Raw genomic sequence first — 15,550 nt, forward strand, 5'->3', positions numbered from 1 at the left:
CAGCTGATTAGTTGCAACTTGCAACAGCTATGATACACAACGCAGCCATGCGTTGAGCACAGAGCTATTGCGTGCAGTCTTGGTTTCAGGTACTTTGATTATCAATAGTACTTTGAATCTATGACAACCGCAATAACAAACAACTATGGCCCTTTTGCATTTTATGAATGTCTGACCAGTTCCTCTTCCTCTGTTTCTGTCTATACGTACTTGAATAATATTATTACTCACCAAACATGATTTCGTCGTCCGACATAAGTATATTAATCTATTTGAACACCTATGGAGTTCTAATTTTAAATGCATGAAGTACGAGAAAATTTAGAAACCATGAATTATGATATTAGAATTCCTACATCATCACCACCCAGAGCCAAGAGAGTTTGGTGGTGTTTCAGTTTCAGCCCAAGTCTTCACTTTTAGTCGTCTCCTTCTCTCTGTCCTCCATTATTTCCATTACATGAAAGTTGAAACTCCTCTCGATCGTGTACAAATGATTTTCGAGTGATTGAGCATCTTGAGTAGAACTCTGATCACTAATCAATCACTTTCTGATGGCGTTGAGCACCCAAACTGGGTCTGCAGGTTCAGCTTTCCCATGGAAGTACGACGTGTTTTTGAGCTTCAGAGGCGTAGACACCCGTAAGGGCTTCACAGATTACTTGTATGACAAGTTGCGGTGGCGAGGAATCAGGACTTTCAGGGATGATCCACACCTTGAAAGAGGCACAACAATCTCTCCAGAACTCCTCACTGCAATCAAGCAATCCAGGTTTGCGATCGTTGTTCTTTCGCCAGACTATGCTAGTTCTACTTGGTGCTTGCTTGAACTGTCAAAGATCTTTGAATCCATGGAGGAGAGGGGGACAATTCTGCCAATATTTTATGAAGTGGAACCTTCTCATGTGAGACATCAAAGGGGAAGCTTTGCTGAAGCGTTGGATATACATGAAGAGAAGTTTGGGGAAGGTAATAAGGAGGTTGAAAGGTGGAGGGATGCTTTAACCAAAGTGGCCAATCTCGCTGGATGGAGTTCAAAGGATTACAGGTAAGATCATCAAATGACTCAGAAATAACGTACTTTAATGTTTGGATTAGTGAAACTCTATAGATCATAGAATTCCTACACTAGTATTGCGGTTCAGTTCTATCTTACAAATTAACTTTTTATATTCAATATGTTCATATATTCAGCATGAGAATTGTGATATTCTTATGGATTAGGTATGAAACAGAGCTTATCAGAGACATTGTGCAAGAACTGTGGAGCAAAGTGCATCCTAGTCTCACAGTGTCTGGGTCCTCAGAGAAGTTAGTTGGAATGGATCATAAGCTGAAGGAGATGGATATTCTTTTAGATAAAGAAGCAAATGATGTTCGCTTTATAGGGATATGGGGGATGGGTGGGTTGGGTAAGACAACCCTTGCTAGACTAGTTTATGAGAAAATCTCTCATCAATTTGAAGTTTCCATCTTTCTTGCTAATGTCAGCGAGGTTTCCGCAACTCAGGGTCTTGTTCATCTACAAAAACAAATTCTTTCCCAGATCTTGAAGGAAGAAAATGTTCAAGTATGGAATGTTTATAGTGGAATCGCTATGATAAAGAGATGTTTTTGTAATAAAGTGGTTCTTCTAGTTCTTGACGATGTGGATCAACCTGAGCAACTGGAAAACTTGGTGGGAGAAAAAGACTGGTTTGGTTCAAGAAGTAGAATCATCATTACAGCTAGAGATCGGCATGTCCTAGCCACACAAGGTGTAGAAAAACCATATGAGTTGAAGGGATTAAACGAAGATGAAGCTCTTCAGCTCTTTAGTTGGAAAGCTTTTAGGAAATATGTGCCTGAAGAAGATTATGCAGAACTCTGTAAAAGTTTTGTCATGTATGCTGGAGGTCTCCCCTTAGCTCTTAAAACTTTGGGGTCTTACTTGTACCAAAGGAGTCCAGATGCATGGAATTCTGCATTGGCAAAACTACGGAGTACTCCAAACAAAACAATTTTCGATTTGCTAAAAGTGAGTTATGATGGACTTGATGAGACGGAGAAGAAAATTTTTCTGGACATCGCATGTTATTCTTCGCAATGTCGAGCAAAGTTTATTATTGAACTACTATATAGTTTTGACGTTTGCAATCGTATTGCAGTAGATGTTCTTGTTGAGAAATCTCTCTTAACTATTTCATCAGACAATAAAATAGGTATCCATGATTTGATACGAGAAATGGGATGTGAAATTGTTCGCCAAGAGTCTTATGAAGACGCAGTCGGTTGTGGCTTTGGAAAGACATTTTTCATGTATTCACAAAGAATACGGTAAGATTTTGAACAAATTGAATTACCAAGCTTGGATAAACACTTTCATTTTATTTAACAAGAAAAACACTTAATCGTGGAATTTACCTATCTGTTATAACAGGGAACAGAAGCCATTGAAGGCATATTCTTACGCTTGGCTGAATTAGAAGAGGCAGATTGGAATCTTGAGGCCTTCTCTAAAATGCGTAAACTGAAGCTGCTCTACATTGATAATTTAAGGCTTTCTCTTGGCCCCAAATATCTTCCTAATGCCTTGATATTTCTGAATTGGAGTTGGTATCCTTCAAAATCTATCCCACCAGCTTTTCAACCGGATGACCTTACTGAACTTAGTTTGGTGCATAGCAATATTGATCACCTCTGGAATGGAATAAAAGTAAGTCATTGAATATCTTTTGTGCACACATATAATTAAAATTCAAAGTTTCTGCATGAGAGCTGATTGTTCTACCATTCTTCATGCTTTCTACAGTACTTGAGCAAGTTGAAATCTATCGATCTTAGTTACTCCGTAAACTTGACAAGGACCCCAGATTTCACAGGTACTCTAAATCTTGAGAAGTTGGTTCTTGTAGGTTGTACGAGTTTAGTTAAGATCCATCCATCCATTGCACTGCTCAAGAGACTCAAAATTTGGAATTTTAGAGACTGCAAAAGTATCAAGAGTCTACCGAGTGAAGTGCATATGGAGTTTCTTGAAATTTTTGATGTATCTGGCTGCTCAAAGCTGAAAAGGATTCCAGAATTTGTGGGGCAAATGAAAAGATTATCAAAGCTCTTTAGGTGGGAGTGCTGTTGAGAAACTGCCTTCATCAATTGAGTTATTGAGTGAGAGTCTGGTGAAGCTTGATTTGAATGAAAGTGTTATAAGAGAGCAGCCATACTCCCATTTTCATAAGCTGCAGAATCTCATAGTATCATCTTTTGGCTTATTTCCTAGAAAGCAGAGTCCTCAACCTTTGATTCATCTATTAGCTTCCTTGAAGCATTTCTCTTGTTTGAGGCAATTAAATCTGAACGACTGTAATCTCTGTGAAGGAGAGATTCCCAATGATCTTGGTTCTCTGTCCTCCTTAGTGTGGTTGGAACTCAGAGGAAACAATTTTGTTAGCCTTCCTGCAAGCATTCATTTGCTTTCTAAGCTTATACATATTAATGTAAGGGATTGCAAAAGGCTTCAACAATTGCCAAAACTTCCGGTAAATGCCGCCTTACATGTGATAGCCGACAATTGTACTTTGTTACAAGTGTTTCCAGAACCATCAGATTTGGGCCCATCTGTTTGGCTCACTGGCATCAATTGCTTGAGTACGGTCGCTTATCAAGATGCTAGTTATTTTTTGTATTCAGCGCTAAAGCGGTTGCTTGAGGTTCTCTCTCTCTCTCTCTCTCTCTCTCAATAATAGTGTGATATGATGGTCGGTATGGTGCAGGTAACCCCTCAGAACAACTACTGGTTCCGGGTGGCAATTCCTGGAAGTGAAATTCCTGTGTGGTTCAGTAATCAAAGTGTGGGAGACTCGGTGACTGAGAAGGTGGATGCAAGTAATAGCAAGTTGATTGGATTTGCTGCATGTGCTCTAATTGAACCTCAAGAAAATCCGTCTGCACACCGTGGTGTAGATCCTGCAGGAAGTGTCTGTCAATTTAATCGGTGGCGGAAGAAAAACTATAAAAAAGTGTGGAGTATTTCTTTCGATTTGAGACAAATTGTTTCAGATCACCTTTTGTTAGTTGTTACGCCCATTCGCCATCGGGAGGACCCATGCCATGAAGTTACGTTTGACTTCGAAATCTTGGGAAGAAACAATAGATGCATGAAGGTAAAGAAATGTGGGGCCCGTGCAGTGTACCAGCACGACAAGGAAGAGCTGATCAGTATAATGAACCAATCCAAGAGCAGCATTTCTGTTCACGAGACTATGAATGAACAAGAAGGCTCCATGGTTAAGGCAGCAACAAGCAGAAGTGGTGGCTCTGACGACGAATATATCTCTGCAGAAGAGTGAAACATTTTAGAAGACACCGTCTTGCTTTGTCCTTGGTTTAACCATCCCAGTGCCTCGAGGCAAAAATGCAAGGCCAACACTACACTGCTGTTCTCACTCTTCATAACAAGTAAGTGACCATTTGATATCATGACTCCTAGTTGCAACGGGATATTCCCCAACATCTTTCTTCTGTCTCATGTGGACATTTTATCATTTGCTCTGCCATCTTCATCAATAACATGACTGTTTAAAACTGAATCAAGAAGGTATTGTTTTGTGGTAACCTGTTTCAGAGACTACGACTAGGACTAGGGACTATGCCAGTGTAAAAACTTCCAAATGACGCACAAAGGATCTTTAGCTGTTTGGACTGAAGTAGGTAGACCATCTTATAATCCTGTCTATAATGCACACTCTAGAGAGATGTACTAGATGGTTATTAATAAACAGAATCTATGTTCCTTGCAGATATCATCTCCATATCTTCTAGTTGATTCCAGTCTTTGGATTAGTTCTTTGTAACTTTGTTTTTAATCCTTATAACATGTATCTGATGCAATATAAATCAGCAGTACACACCATCCTCTCTTTGTGTGAGGTTTTCCACAAAAGTCTCTTATCTTTCAGTTATTAACAAGAGCATGAGGGCATGCTTTGTAATGTATGCTTTGCAATGCATTGTCCCCTGCTTGTTAGTTTCGTTCATTATATAAACTGGGATTGTTAAGAAAGCTTACCATGCAAACTATAGCTTAAGTATGATGCTGTTCAGGTTGTTTTACTATTGAATAATTCATTACATTCAGTGATGTTTGGTCTTGGATTCATTTTTCTTAATATTCTACATGTCATGTGTAGTTACTAAGTCTATTTGGTTTATTCACTGTGGTCGCAATTGCAACGACTCAAAAGAGAATAGTTAGGGAGACTACATCTTTAGTTCCCATGTCAGATGATGTTCAGCAGAATGGAGTGGCGGTCTCTTTTCATGTCTCAGATATAAAAAATTGGCACTCTAAAGGAGATTTTCGAGTTTGAACCTTTGTGTACATCTAGGTAAGTTCTCCTTCTGCTTTTGTCTACTTTTTGTCCAGTTTTGGAAATAGCTTCCATTGTTTTACTTCTTGGATGACTAGATGTCTTGCAATACTAAGAAAGTCTCAATTTCTTTGTAATTATTGCTGGGTTTTTTCAAAATCGATTTTTTTTTTGTTTGTTTGTTTGTTGCAGATGGTCTATAAAAACCTTGCCATGTATCTGAGTAATTGTATTTATATCTGTTATTGTTTGGATCATAGGAATGAAAAAAAAAAAAAAAAAGGGACAAAGTAGAGTTTAGCGAATTATAGGCTGATATGTAAGTGATGGAGTCCATGGGGTTTTACAGAATGAAACAGAGGCTCATTCTTTTGTATGTTTATGTTTCTGTATCTTTTTAGAGTCCTATGTTCTGCAGCATTTCATTGCTTGGGTTTTTAGAAGTAATCAGCAGTTTTTGATACTTTAATTGACTATGTTGTATTTTGGATAGTTGTTGGCTACCAATCTTTGGTTGTCTCACTGTGAACACGGTTGCAATGCCTCGTAAGAGAAGATTTAGGGACGCACTTCCTCTCTGAGTTGTTAAAAATGAGTGTGAAGGCCCGCACATGGAAATGTACCTGGTACGGTTAATTCAATTGTTAATACGTCTTACTTATGAAATTGCGCTCTGTTTTTTCTAGAAAAAAAAAAAATTGAAATTGCGCTCTGTTTTTTCTGAAAAAAAAAAATTGTAATTATCAGGTGTCTAACTGTCCAATTTGCCTCTGACGTAAGAGTTTATTAAGTAATTTTAATGAATGTTGATTTTGTTTTTCCTTTGGACATGGTTTTGTTTTGGTTTTGCAGCTACGTTGCCTTGGACTAGAAGATTGAGTTAATGAACACAATGGGTAATTTCAAGATGGAAATGCATTGCTGGAAGATAAATAAGATTCTGGAAATGCTACATGGTTAAACTCAGTTACTTCACTGTATAAAGCTCGGTTTTTGGTTTCATTTAATTCACGAATGTATTTTGGTAGTGTCATGGTGTGTTTTAACATTTGGGATTTGGTTGTGTTGATGGTGTTTGGTTTAAGGTTTAATAGTGTTTTGGTTTTGTAATGGATCTCTCCAAAATACATGTGAGGATTATTTGTTATGTTTAAAATTCAAGAAAAAAGGGCATTGTCTAGTGTACTAAAACTGGAATTATGCAGCAGCCACGTTTTTATACCATTTTATTCTTTGTTCTTCAAGTTGATCAAAATCAAAATCTAAGGCAAAAGACTATAAGAGAGGTTTCATATACTTACATGAATATTTCCTGAAGTGATAAATTGATGATTAGAAGCTTAGATACGAATTTTAGCTTCACAATTTATTGAACAAGAGAACTTAAGCTAACTCACTTCAACTAGAAATTTCTTTCTTTGCTAAGAGAGTTTCTAACTGAAACTTCTATATGACTAGGAAGGTTAAAGTAAGAGCTGGAAGGAGTGTTCTTTTATAGACAAAAATAAGGCTCTAACTTCACTCAAGTTAGTTTCTAACTTGTCTAGTTACCCTCGGTGAATAGGAAAGTAGTTGAGCTCCGAATGAATGAGCAAAGACTTTTTAGGCTAGATTTTTATGTGCTAGAGAGAATGAGATCAGCTGCTAGAAGTAGCTTTCATCACATAGTTATTTTCCTTAAATTCATTTCTTTTCATGTTCTTGGAAAAATGCATGTAAAGCTTATTATTTGATTCCAAAATTCCGTCTGAAGATGACTAAAATTTCTTAACTTGAATAAAAGGTTATAAGCATTGTAATGGCATTTGTAAGTGTTTATAAGCATCTAGATATATGAATTACGGATGTAAAGAAAACCAATGTTTTAAAAGGCTAAGGCGTAACCGAGGCTGTTCCGGGAGAGCCTTAGCAAGGTTCTCACCTTGAGGCGAACTATAAGACATTAGCAATATAAGGAAGTAATTTAATAGCTAACCAAACTTTATCCCTATCCCATCTTTTTTGGTCATTTTTGATAAACTTTGATATATATCTTTCATATTTTTATGTTTTTCTAGTCAAGAGAAGATCAGTCCTACTTCTACTAGGATCCTCCTACTAAAGAAGTGATGTTATTTGAATTCTTATTACACAAAGGGGAAGATAAAAGCAAGAGAGCTAACTAATATCCAAGTCTCCTATAAAAGCTTTGTTTCGTTAGGTCTCCTCGCCATTTTGTCTAAACAGAGAGGGAGAAGAAACTAGCATAGAGTTGGTTCCAAGCTAAGAAACTCCCTTCTGATCAGAACGGCATTTTCAACTTTGAAGGCAAACGGTTCCTCTTTTCTTTCGTTCTTTTTGCCTAAAGCAGTTTATATATATTCCTTGGCTCCATCCTAACTTCAACAGAAACCGAATCGAAGGAAGAAAAGAGGTCAGTAGATGTACTGGGATTTATCCTTTTGAACTACAACTATAGAAAAAAAAAATAGGCGTAAGCTTTAGACGCCTTACCTTGTGCCTTATGCGCTTTGCACGCCTTGCACAGCGCCTTTGGCGTCTCTGCGCCTAGGCTGCAAGGCTGACTCAGTAAACTGCCCGCCTCGCACCTTTTGAGTCTTAAGGGCGCGTTTTTAAAACATTGGAGAAAACTGAACACTGAAAATTATATTGTTATTATTTGGTTAGTCAAAAATAACCAGGTAAACTCATGAGTTAGAAAATCACGAAGAGGTGATTCTTGAAGTGTCATAACCTTTAAAATATATGTTTCTTTAAAATTCAAGATCTTAAAATAAATACAATAAGGTTGTTTCAAAAACTCGGGTTATTACATCAATTTTCTCCAGAATGCCTTCCTACCTGTATCTTGCGGGGGACCATACACAAAAACTACTCTGCTAACTTTAGACTCCTGTAAAAAAGTAATTCTAGTATCAATAATATTCGAACTATCAATGATATCAATCTCCACCGAGTAATTCCACCATAAAGCCAAACCACCCGACAAACCCACCAACCCTTCAGGCTCAACAGTCAAACCAGAAGAAAAACCCATTTTTTTCCGGACATTTTCAGATTTTCTACTTTTCTCTTTTTATTCTTGGTTTCCATAAGAAAAATAACAGAAGGATCCAAAGAGCTCTTGTAATAATCAAGAGAGTTTCCCGTCAAGGTTGGACCCAAACCTTGACAGTTCCAGGATAATATCGTCATGGCGACCGTGTGGCGGTGATAGGCCCGCCACCACAACCTTTTCCATCCGAATTCGTATCCCATACATCAACCTGCTTAACAACAACTTCCACCAGATCCATAGGAACAATCGCAGAGCTAACATGATCAGAAGCATGATGACAATTAGAGCGAGACTTACCTCGTCTACGTATCCCTTGCTGACTTCGAGTTCTACAAACAACTGAAGTCCTGTCATTGATTGTTGCAAGAGGTGCCTGGTCCATCAACAAATTTTGGAGTTCTCCTCTTAGCCATTTGCTCCCTCCTGCACAATCCACTATCTCATTCTTCCTTTTCAGCTTTAATCGATTAAAAATTGTGGCAAGAGTCACTTCAGCTTGATCAGGAGATTTTACTTCGAACATCACCGGGGCTATAGCACCTGCTCTATTATCTTCCTTGTCACTAACTTCTCTAACTAAATATTCCGGAGTACCCATTGGTTCCGAGTCAGAGACATCAGACAACATAATTGGTGATTGATAATTTTTCATAGGATCAAACCCTGGAGATTGTTGCCTCACACAGGGAGACGAAAAACAAACTTCAGAAATATGGAAATCTGGAGGGAGACGAGGCTGCGCATCATCACTTGTATTTGCTTGAGGCCTACTTAATCCATCTGAATTATGGCCCAACCTGGACGCTGTTCCGACCTGTCCCTGGCCCATAATCCCCTCCGAATTAACCCGACCCAAATTCTCAGCTTCCAGTTCAACAAATGAACTCACTCCTCATTGGCGCACAGAATTATTCCCAGCTTCTGATTGGTTCTGCAGAATCAAATCTTGAAGATGGGCAAAGGAATGGAATCAAATCGCAGGATCTATTCGGTGAAAGGAAGTGGATAAAGGAATGGATTCGTTATGGAAAATTGACTAGAGAGTGGAGGAATGGAGATAGGGATGTGAGAAAGACTCACAGAAAACGCGTCACTTAGACGCAGATGGCCCTCATTGAAGAGAGAGAAGCTCTCAGCTAGGGAGAGAAAAGTGTACCCTTTTCTTAATCGTGTGGTAGTGTTTGAGCCAAAGTTTTCTCTTTCAGTCGTCTCCTTCTATCCACATTCCACTTTTGCATTATTACTTGAAACCCCTTTTGATCAGAACTCTGATCACCACTCAGTCACTTTCCGATGGCGATGAGCACCCAAGTTAGAGCCTCCAGCGGTTCAGCTTTGCCATGGAAATACGACGTGTTTTTGAGCTTCAGAGGCGCAGACACCCGCAAGGGCTTCACAGATTACTTATACAAAGAGTTGCAGCGGCAAGGAATCATGACTTTCAGGGACGATCCACAACTTGAAAGAGGCACGGTCATCTCTCCGGAGCTACTCACTGCAATCGAGCAATCCAGGTTTGCGATCGTTGTTCTTTCGCCAAAGTATGCTACTTCTACGTGGTGCTTGCTTGAACTGTCTAAGATTCTTGAATGCATGGAAGAGAGAGGGGCAATTCTGCCAATATTTTATGAGGTGGAACCCTCTCATGTTAGACACCAAAGGGGCAGCTTTGTTGAAGCGTTTGAACAACATGAAGAGAATTTCGGGGAAGGTAATAAGGAGGTGGAAGGATGGAGAGATGCTTTAACCAAAGTGGCCAATCTCGCTGGGTGGAGTTCAAAGGATTATAGGTAAAATCAAATGACACATAAATAACGTACTTTAATGTCTGAATGTCTGTGTGTATTGTGATTTCGAACATGTGAGCTTAAATTGGTGATGTTTTACTCTATATATAGGAGCATAGAATGCCTACACTTTATAATTGCGGTTCAGTTCTATCTTACAAGTGAACTTTATATTCAATATGTTCATGTATTCAGTATGAGAATTGTGATATTCTTATTGTAGGTACGAAACAGAGCTTATCAGAGACATTGTGCATGAACTCTGGAGCAGAGTGCATCCTAGTCTCAATGTATTTGGGTCCTCAGAGATTTTTGTTGGAACGGATACTAAGCTGGAGGAAATAGATGTTCTTTTAGATAAAGAAGCAAATGATGTTCGATTTATAGGGATATGGGGGATGGGTGGGTTGGGTAAGACAACCCTTGCTAGACTAGTTTATGAGAAAATGTCTCATCAATTTGAAGTTTGCATCTTTCTTGCTGATGTCAGAGAGGTTTCCGCAACCCACGGTCTAGTTTATCTACAAAAACAGATTCTTTCCCAGATGCTGAAGGAAGAAAATGTTCGAGTATGGAACGTTTATAGTGGAATCACTATGATAAAGAGATGTTTTTGTAATAAAGCGGTTCTTCTAGTTCTTGATGATGTGGATCAAGTAGAGCAACTGGAAAAATTGGTGGGAGAAAGAGACTGGTTTGGTTCAAGAAGTAGAATCATCATTACAACTAGAGATCGGCATGTCCTACTCACATATGGTGTAGAAAATCCATATGAGTTGAAGACACTAAACGAAAATGAAGCTCTTGAGCTCTTTAGTTGGAAAGCCTTTAGGAAATATGTGCCTGAAGAAGATTATGCAGAACTCTCTAAAAGTTTTGTCATGTACGCTGGAGGTCTCCCCTTAGCTCTTAAAACTTTGGGGTCTTTCTTGTACCAAAGGAGTCCAGATGCATGGAATTCTGCATTGCAAAAACTACAACAAACTCCCAACCGAACAGTTTTTGAAATACTGAAAATAAGTTTTGATGGACTTGAGGACATGGAGAAGAAAAAGTTTCTGGACATTGCTTGTTTTCACAGGCTGTATAACAACGAGTCTATGATTGAACTTGCATACAGCTCTGAATTTTGCACTCGTATTACAATAGATGTTCTTGTTGAGAAATCTCTCTTAACTATTTCATCAGACAATAAAATAGGTATACATGATTTGATACGAGAAATGGGATGTGAAATTGTTCGCCAAGAGTCTTATGAAGATCCCGGCAGACGCAGTCGGTTGTGGCTTCGGAAAGACATTTTTCATGTATTCACAAAGAATACGGTAAGATTTTAAACAAATTGAATTACCAAGCTTGGATAAGCACTGTCATTTTATTTAACAAGAAAAACACTTAATCGTGGAATTTACCTATCTGTTATAACAGGGAACAGAAGCCATTGAAGGCATATTGTTACGCTTGGCTGAATTAGAAGAGGCAGATTGGAATCTTGAGGCCTTCTCTAAAATGCGTAAACTGAAGCTGCTCTACATTCATAATTTAAGGCTTTCTCTTGGCCCCAAATATCTTCCTAATGCCTTGATATTTCTGCATTGGTGTTGGTATCCTTCAAAATCTCTCCCACCAGCTTTTCAACCGGATGACCTTACTGAACTTAGTTTGGTGCATAGCAATATTGATCACCTCTGGAATGGAATAAAAGTAAGTCATTGAATATCTTCTGTGCACACACATAATTAAAATTCAAAGTTTCTGCTTGAGAGCTGATTGTTCTACCATTCTTCATGTTTTCTACAGTACTTGAGCAAGCTGAAATCTATCAACCTTAGTTACTCCATAAACTTGACAAGGACCCCAGATTTCACAGGTACTCCAAACCTTGAGAAGTTGGTTCTTGAAGGTTGTACGAATTTAGTTAAGATTCATCTATCCATTGCATTGCTCAAGAGACTCAAAATTTGGAATTTTAGAGACTGCAAAAGTATCAAGAGTCTACCGCGTGAAGTGCATATGGAGTTTCTTGAAATATTTGATGTATCTGGCTGCTCAAAGCTGAAAAGGATTCCAGAATTTGTGGGGCAAATGAAAAGATTATCGCTATCTTTAGGTGGGAGTGCTGTTGAGAAACTGCCTTCATCAATTGAGTTATTGAGTGAGAGTCTGGTGAAGCTTGATTTGAGTGAAAGTGTTATAAGAGAGCAGCCGTACTCCCTTTTTCTTAAGCTGCCGAATCTCATGGTATCATCTTTTGGCTTCTTTCCAAGAAAGAGTCCTCACCCTTTGATTCCTCTATTAGCTTCCTTGAAGCATTTCTCTTGTTTGAGGCACTTAAAAATGAACGACTGTAATCTCTGTGAAGGAGAGATTCCCAATGATATTAGTTCTTTGTCCTCCTTAGAGAGGTTGGAACTCAGAGGAAACAATTTTGTTAGCCTTCCGAGCATTCATTTGCTTTCTAAGCTTAAAGTTATTGATGTGGAGGATTGCAAAAGGCTTCAACAATTGCCAGAACTTCCTTTACGTGACCTATCTGTGCTAGCCAACAATTGTACTTCCTTACGAGTGTTTCCAGATCCACCAGATTTGTGCACATTATCGCCTGGTTGGATTACTTGCATGAATTCCTTGAGTACGGTCGGTAATCAAGATGCTATTTACTTTTTTTTGTATTCAGCGCTAAAGCGGCTGCTGCTTGTAGGTCGTCTCTCTCTCTCTCTCTCTCTCTCTCTCTCTCTCTCAATTGTTGTGTGATATGATGGTATGGTGCAGGAAACCCTTTGTCCTCGTCACTGTTTATTTTTCGCAATTCCTGGAAGTGAAATTCCTGTATGGTTCAGTAATCAGAGTGAGGGAGACTCGGTAACTGCTGAGAAGTTACCTTCGGATGCAATTAATAGCAAGTTGATTGGGTTTGCTCTATGTGCTCTAATCGATCCGTCTGCCGATACTTGTATACTTGACGTTACTTGGTATAGTATGGGTACCGAGCTGGGATATTATTGTTTCTATATGATTCCAATTTTTTCAGATCACCTTATGTTAGTTGTTGTGCCCATTTTCCGTCTGGAGGACGCATGCAATGAGGTTAAGTTTGTCTTCAAAACGAGTTCATTTGTAAAAAAAAAGGGTGCTCGAAGGTAAAGAAATGTGGGGCCCGTGCACTGTTTGAGCACGACATGGAAGAGCTGATCAGTATAATGAACCAATCCAAGAGCAGCATTTCTCTTTACGAGGCTACGGATGAACAAGAAGGTGCCCTGGTTAAGGCAACAACAAGCAGAAGTGGTGGCTCTGACGATGAATATTACTCTGCAGAAGAATGAAGAATGTAAAGAGATACTGTCCAGCTTTGAAAAATCGGATCTTGGTCTTAATCAACGTGGTAATCAAGGCCTTCATGGAATGGTTTGAGCAAGTCGATCAGTTAAAGTATTGTGTGTAAAAATTTTGGTAGTGTCAAAACTGGTGATGTTACTACTGAGATTGTCAATGATTCAGACGCAGATCATGTTTTATATTGATCCATTTCTTGTTTAAGTCTTTACGCAGAGATGACCTTTTGATCTTCTCATATTTTTTGTAAAAAGAATAAGGTTGCAAATGCTCTGGTTAACCATGGTATGTCATTAACACAGCTGGTTTGGTGAGATTCACCTCCTTTTTTTATTTTGTCATATTGTAATAGTGATCTTATGAATCTTTCCCAATTTCGGTTTCCTAGTTTTGTTTCGTTGTTATTTTGTTATGAGAGGTTTTGGTCTAATCCTCCTCTCTTGATGTTTCTCTTTTTTCTTTTTTAATGCATAAGAACGTTAAGAGGCCATTCCTCTCTCACTCATCTTTCAGCCAAAAAAAAAAAAATTTTGCATTAATTTCTTGAAAGTTTTGTTTCGTCTCTATTGTTGGTTCATAAAGTTGTACACTTGTATATAACGTGCTAAACATATTATACCACATTAATATGTATGCTGTGATTCCGATGAGTAAATTCACAAAATGAAAATTTCACCGTTTGATATGATCATTATAGTAAAACATGGCTATAGTATAAAATTCGACTCGATTCAATGAAAAACGTCAAGTCGATGTATAAATTGATTCGTCTCTGCATAACCATTCTAAATGTCTACTTATCAATAAATGCAATTGCAAAAGTTGAACTGGAACTAATATCAATAAATGCAATTGCAAAAGTTGAACCGGAACTAAATAAGCAAGTAATGAGACTAAATAAACTCCCACGTCAATTAATATATGGATCACAAGGTTTAAAATACATTTGATAAAACTTACCAGTAAAATAAAAATACGTCTTTATGATCATACCTATGAAGAACCTTATTGTTTTTGACCTTGCATTTACATTCTTGAAGATATTAAAGAGGTCACTGTATGATATATCTTTCATAAACCTTTTCAAAATTAGTATTGACGTACATTTCAACAAAGGAGTCGATAGTTCACAAAAATAAATAAGAATTTAGTGCATGGCATATCTATATTCACATCTAACTTTCTATAACTAAATCAGGCTGATAGGGTCATACCCACCTCACTGAAGTTCACAGTGTAGATAATGCATCAGCACAAATTAAACACAAGACCTGATATCCCTTGCCTTTTTTCTTTTATTTTTTTATTTTTTAAACAAAATGGAAAGGTTGACAAGAATATACAAAAATAATAGTTCAAATAAATACCCAGTAGATCAAGTCCTCCAGACATAGTTAAAAACAACAAAACCCAGCCATTACAATATCAACAATTCAGTGTCATAAATTATCAATCAAACGTTGACAATCATATAGAACCTTGTGGAAAATGGAACATTCAAAACTGATAGCAGCAGCTACCAACTCAGGCTATCTATATATGTTTCAAATCAAGCACAAAAATCAGATATGAGTGCATCAGTTTTAGCGAAAGTCGAAGGGAATTGGATGTGAGAGCAAAACCTGAGAAATCAGCCCTTTGTGTTTTGAATCAGAACATCTGTTGAATCGATCCTCTTAATCAATCAGACCCGTTTGTTACCAAATACCATCTATAGACTCTGAGACCCATTGATTAAATTCTCCAAGTATTTCTAATAACATAAACTGAATCAAATCAAAAAGAAGAGAAAGATGGAATCTTGGTACTTACCAGAATCAGGTGAGGAGTCGGTGGCTGGCCGAGGTTGAAAGGACTGAGATTCAATGAGTAGAGGTTGTCATTGACGATTTCAAAAAGGTAAATCTGCCATCAGTGTTGCCGAGGCCTCGTACTCAGAAGGATACTCATATCGAATCTCTTACCATTTCGTCCATGGATGATAAGCAGCTTTCTGATTTCGTCAATGCAACGGAGGCTGT

At 38.1% G+C, this 15,550-nt stretch overlaps 1 non-coding gene and 2 pseudogenes across 3 annotated transcripts; 2 read left to right on the forward strand and 1 right to left on the reverse strand.

Moving 5' to 3' along the window:
- Nucleotides 1–554: 554 nt before the first annotated feature.
- Nucleotides 555–6,535, forward strand: LOC101303854 (annotated as a pseudogene). The gene is made up of 8 exons (XR_185294.1): nt 555–1,048; nt 1,225–2,316; nt 2,420–2,695; nt 2,792–3,689; nt 3,753–4,437; nt 5,223–5,366; nt 5,842–5,974; nt 6,201–6,535. The product of XR_185294.1 is annotated as a TMV resistance protein N-like (transcript).
- Nucleotides 6,536–9,699: 3,164 nt separating this feature from the next.
- LOC101304712 lies at nt 9,700–13,519 on the forward strand (annotated as a pseudogene). Its single transcript, XR_185295.1, has 5 exons — nt 9,700–10,196; nt 10,417–11,518; nt 11,622–11,897; nt 11,994–12,890; nt 12,966–13,519. The product of XR_185295.1 is annotated as a TMV resistance protein N-like (transcript).
- A 616-nt stretch (nt 13,520–14,135) lies between these two features.
- LOC101295954 lies at nt 14,136–15,522 on the reverse strand. Its single transcript, XR_185302.1, has 3 exons — nt 15,342–15,522; nt 15,152–15,249; nt 14,136–15,062 (listed from the first exon to the last, which is right to left on the reverse strand). It is a non-coding gene; the product is annotated as an uncharacterized LOC101295954 (transcript).
- Nucleotides 15,523–15,550: the final 28 nt, after the last annotated feature.

The sequence above is a fragment of the Fragaria vesca genome, linkage group LG7 (genome assembly GCF_000184155.1).
Source record: "Fragaria vesca subsp. vesca linkage group LG7, FraVesHawaii_1.0, whole genome shotgun sequence".
NCBI classification, from domain to species: Eukaryota; Viridiplantae; Streptophyta; class Magnoliopsida; order Rosales; family Rosaceae; genus Fragaria; species Fragaria vesca.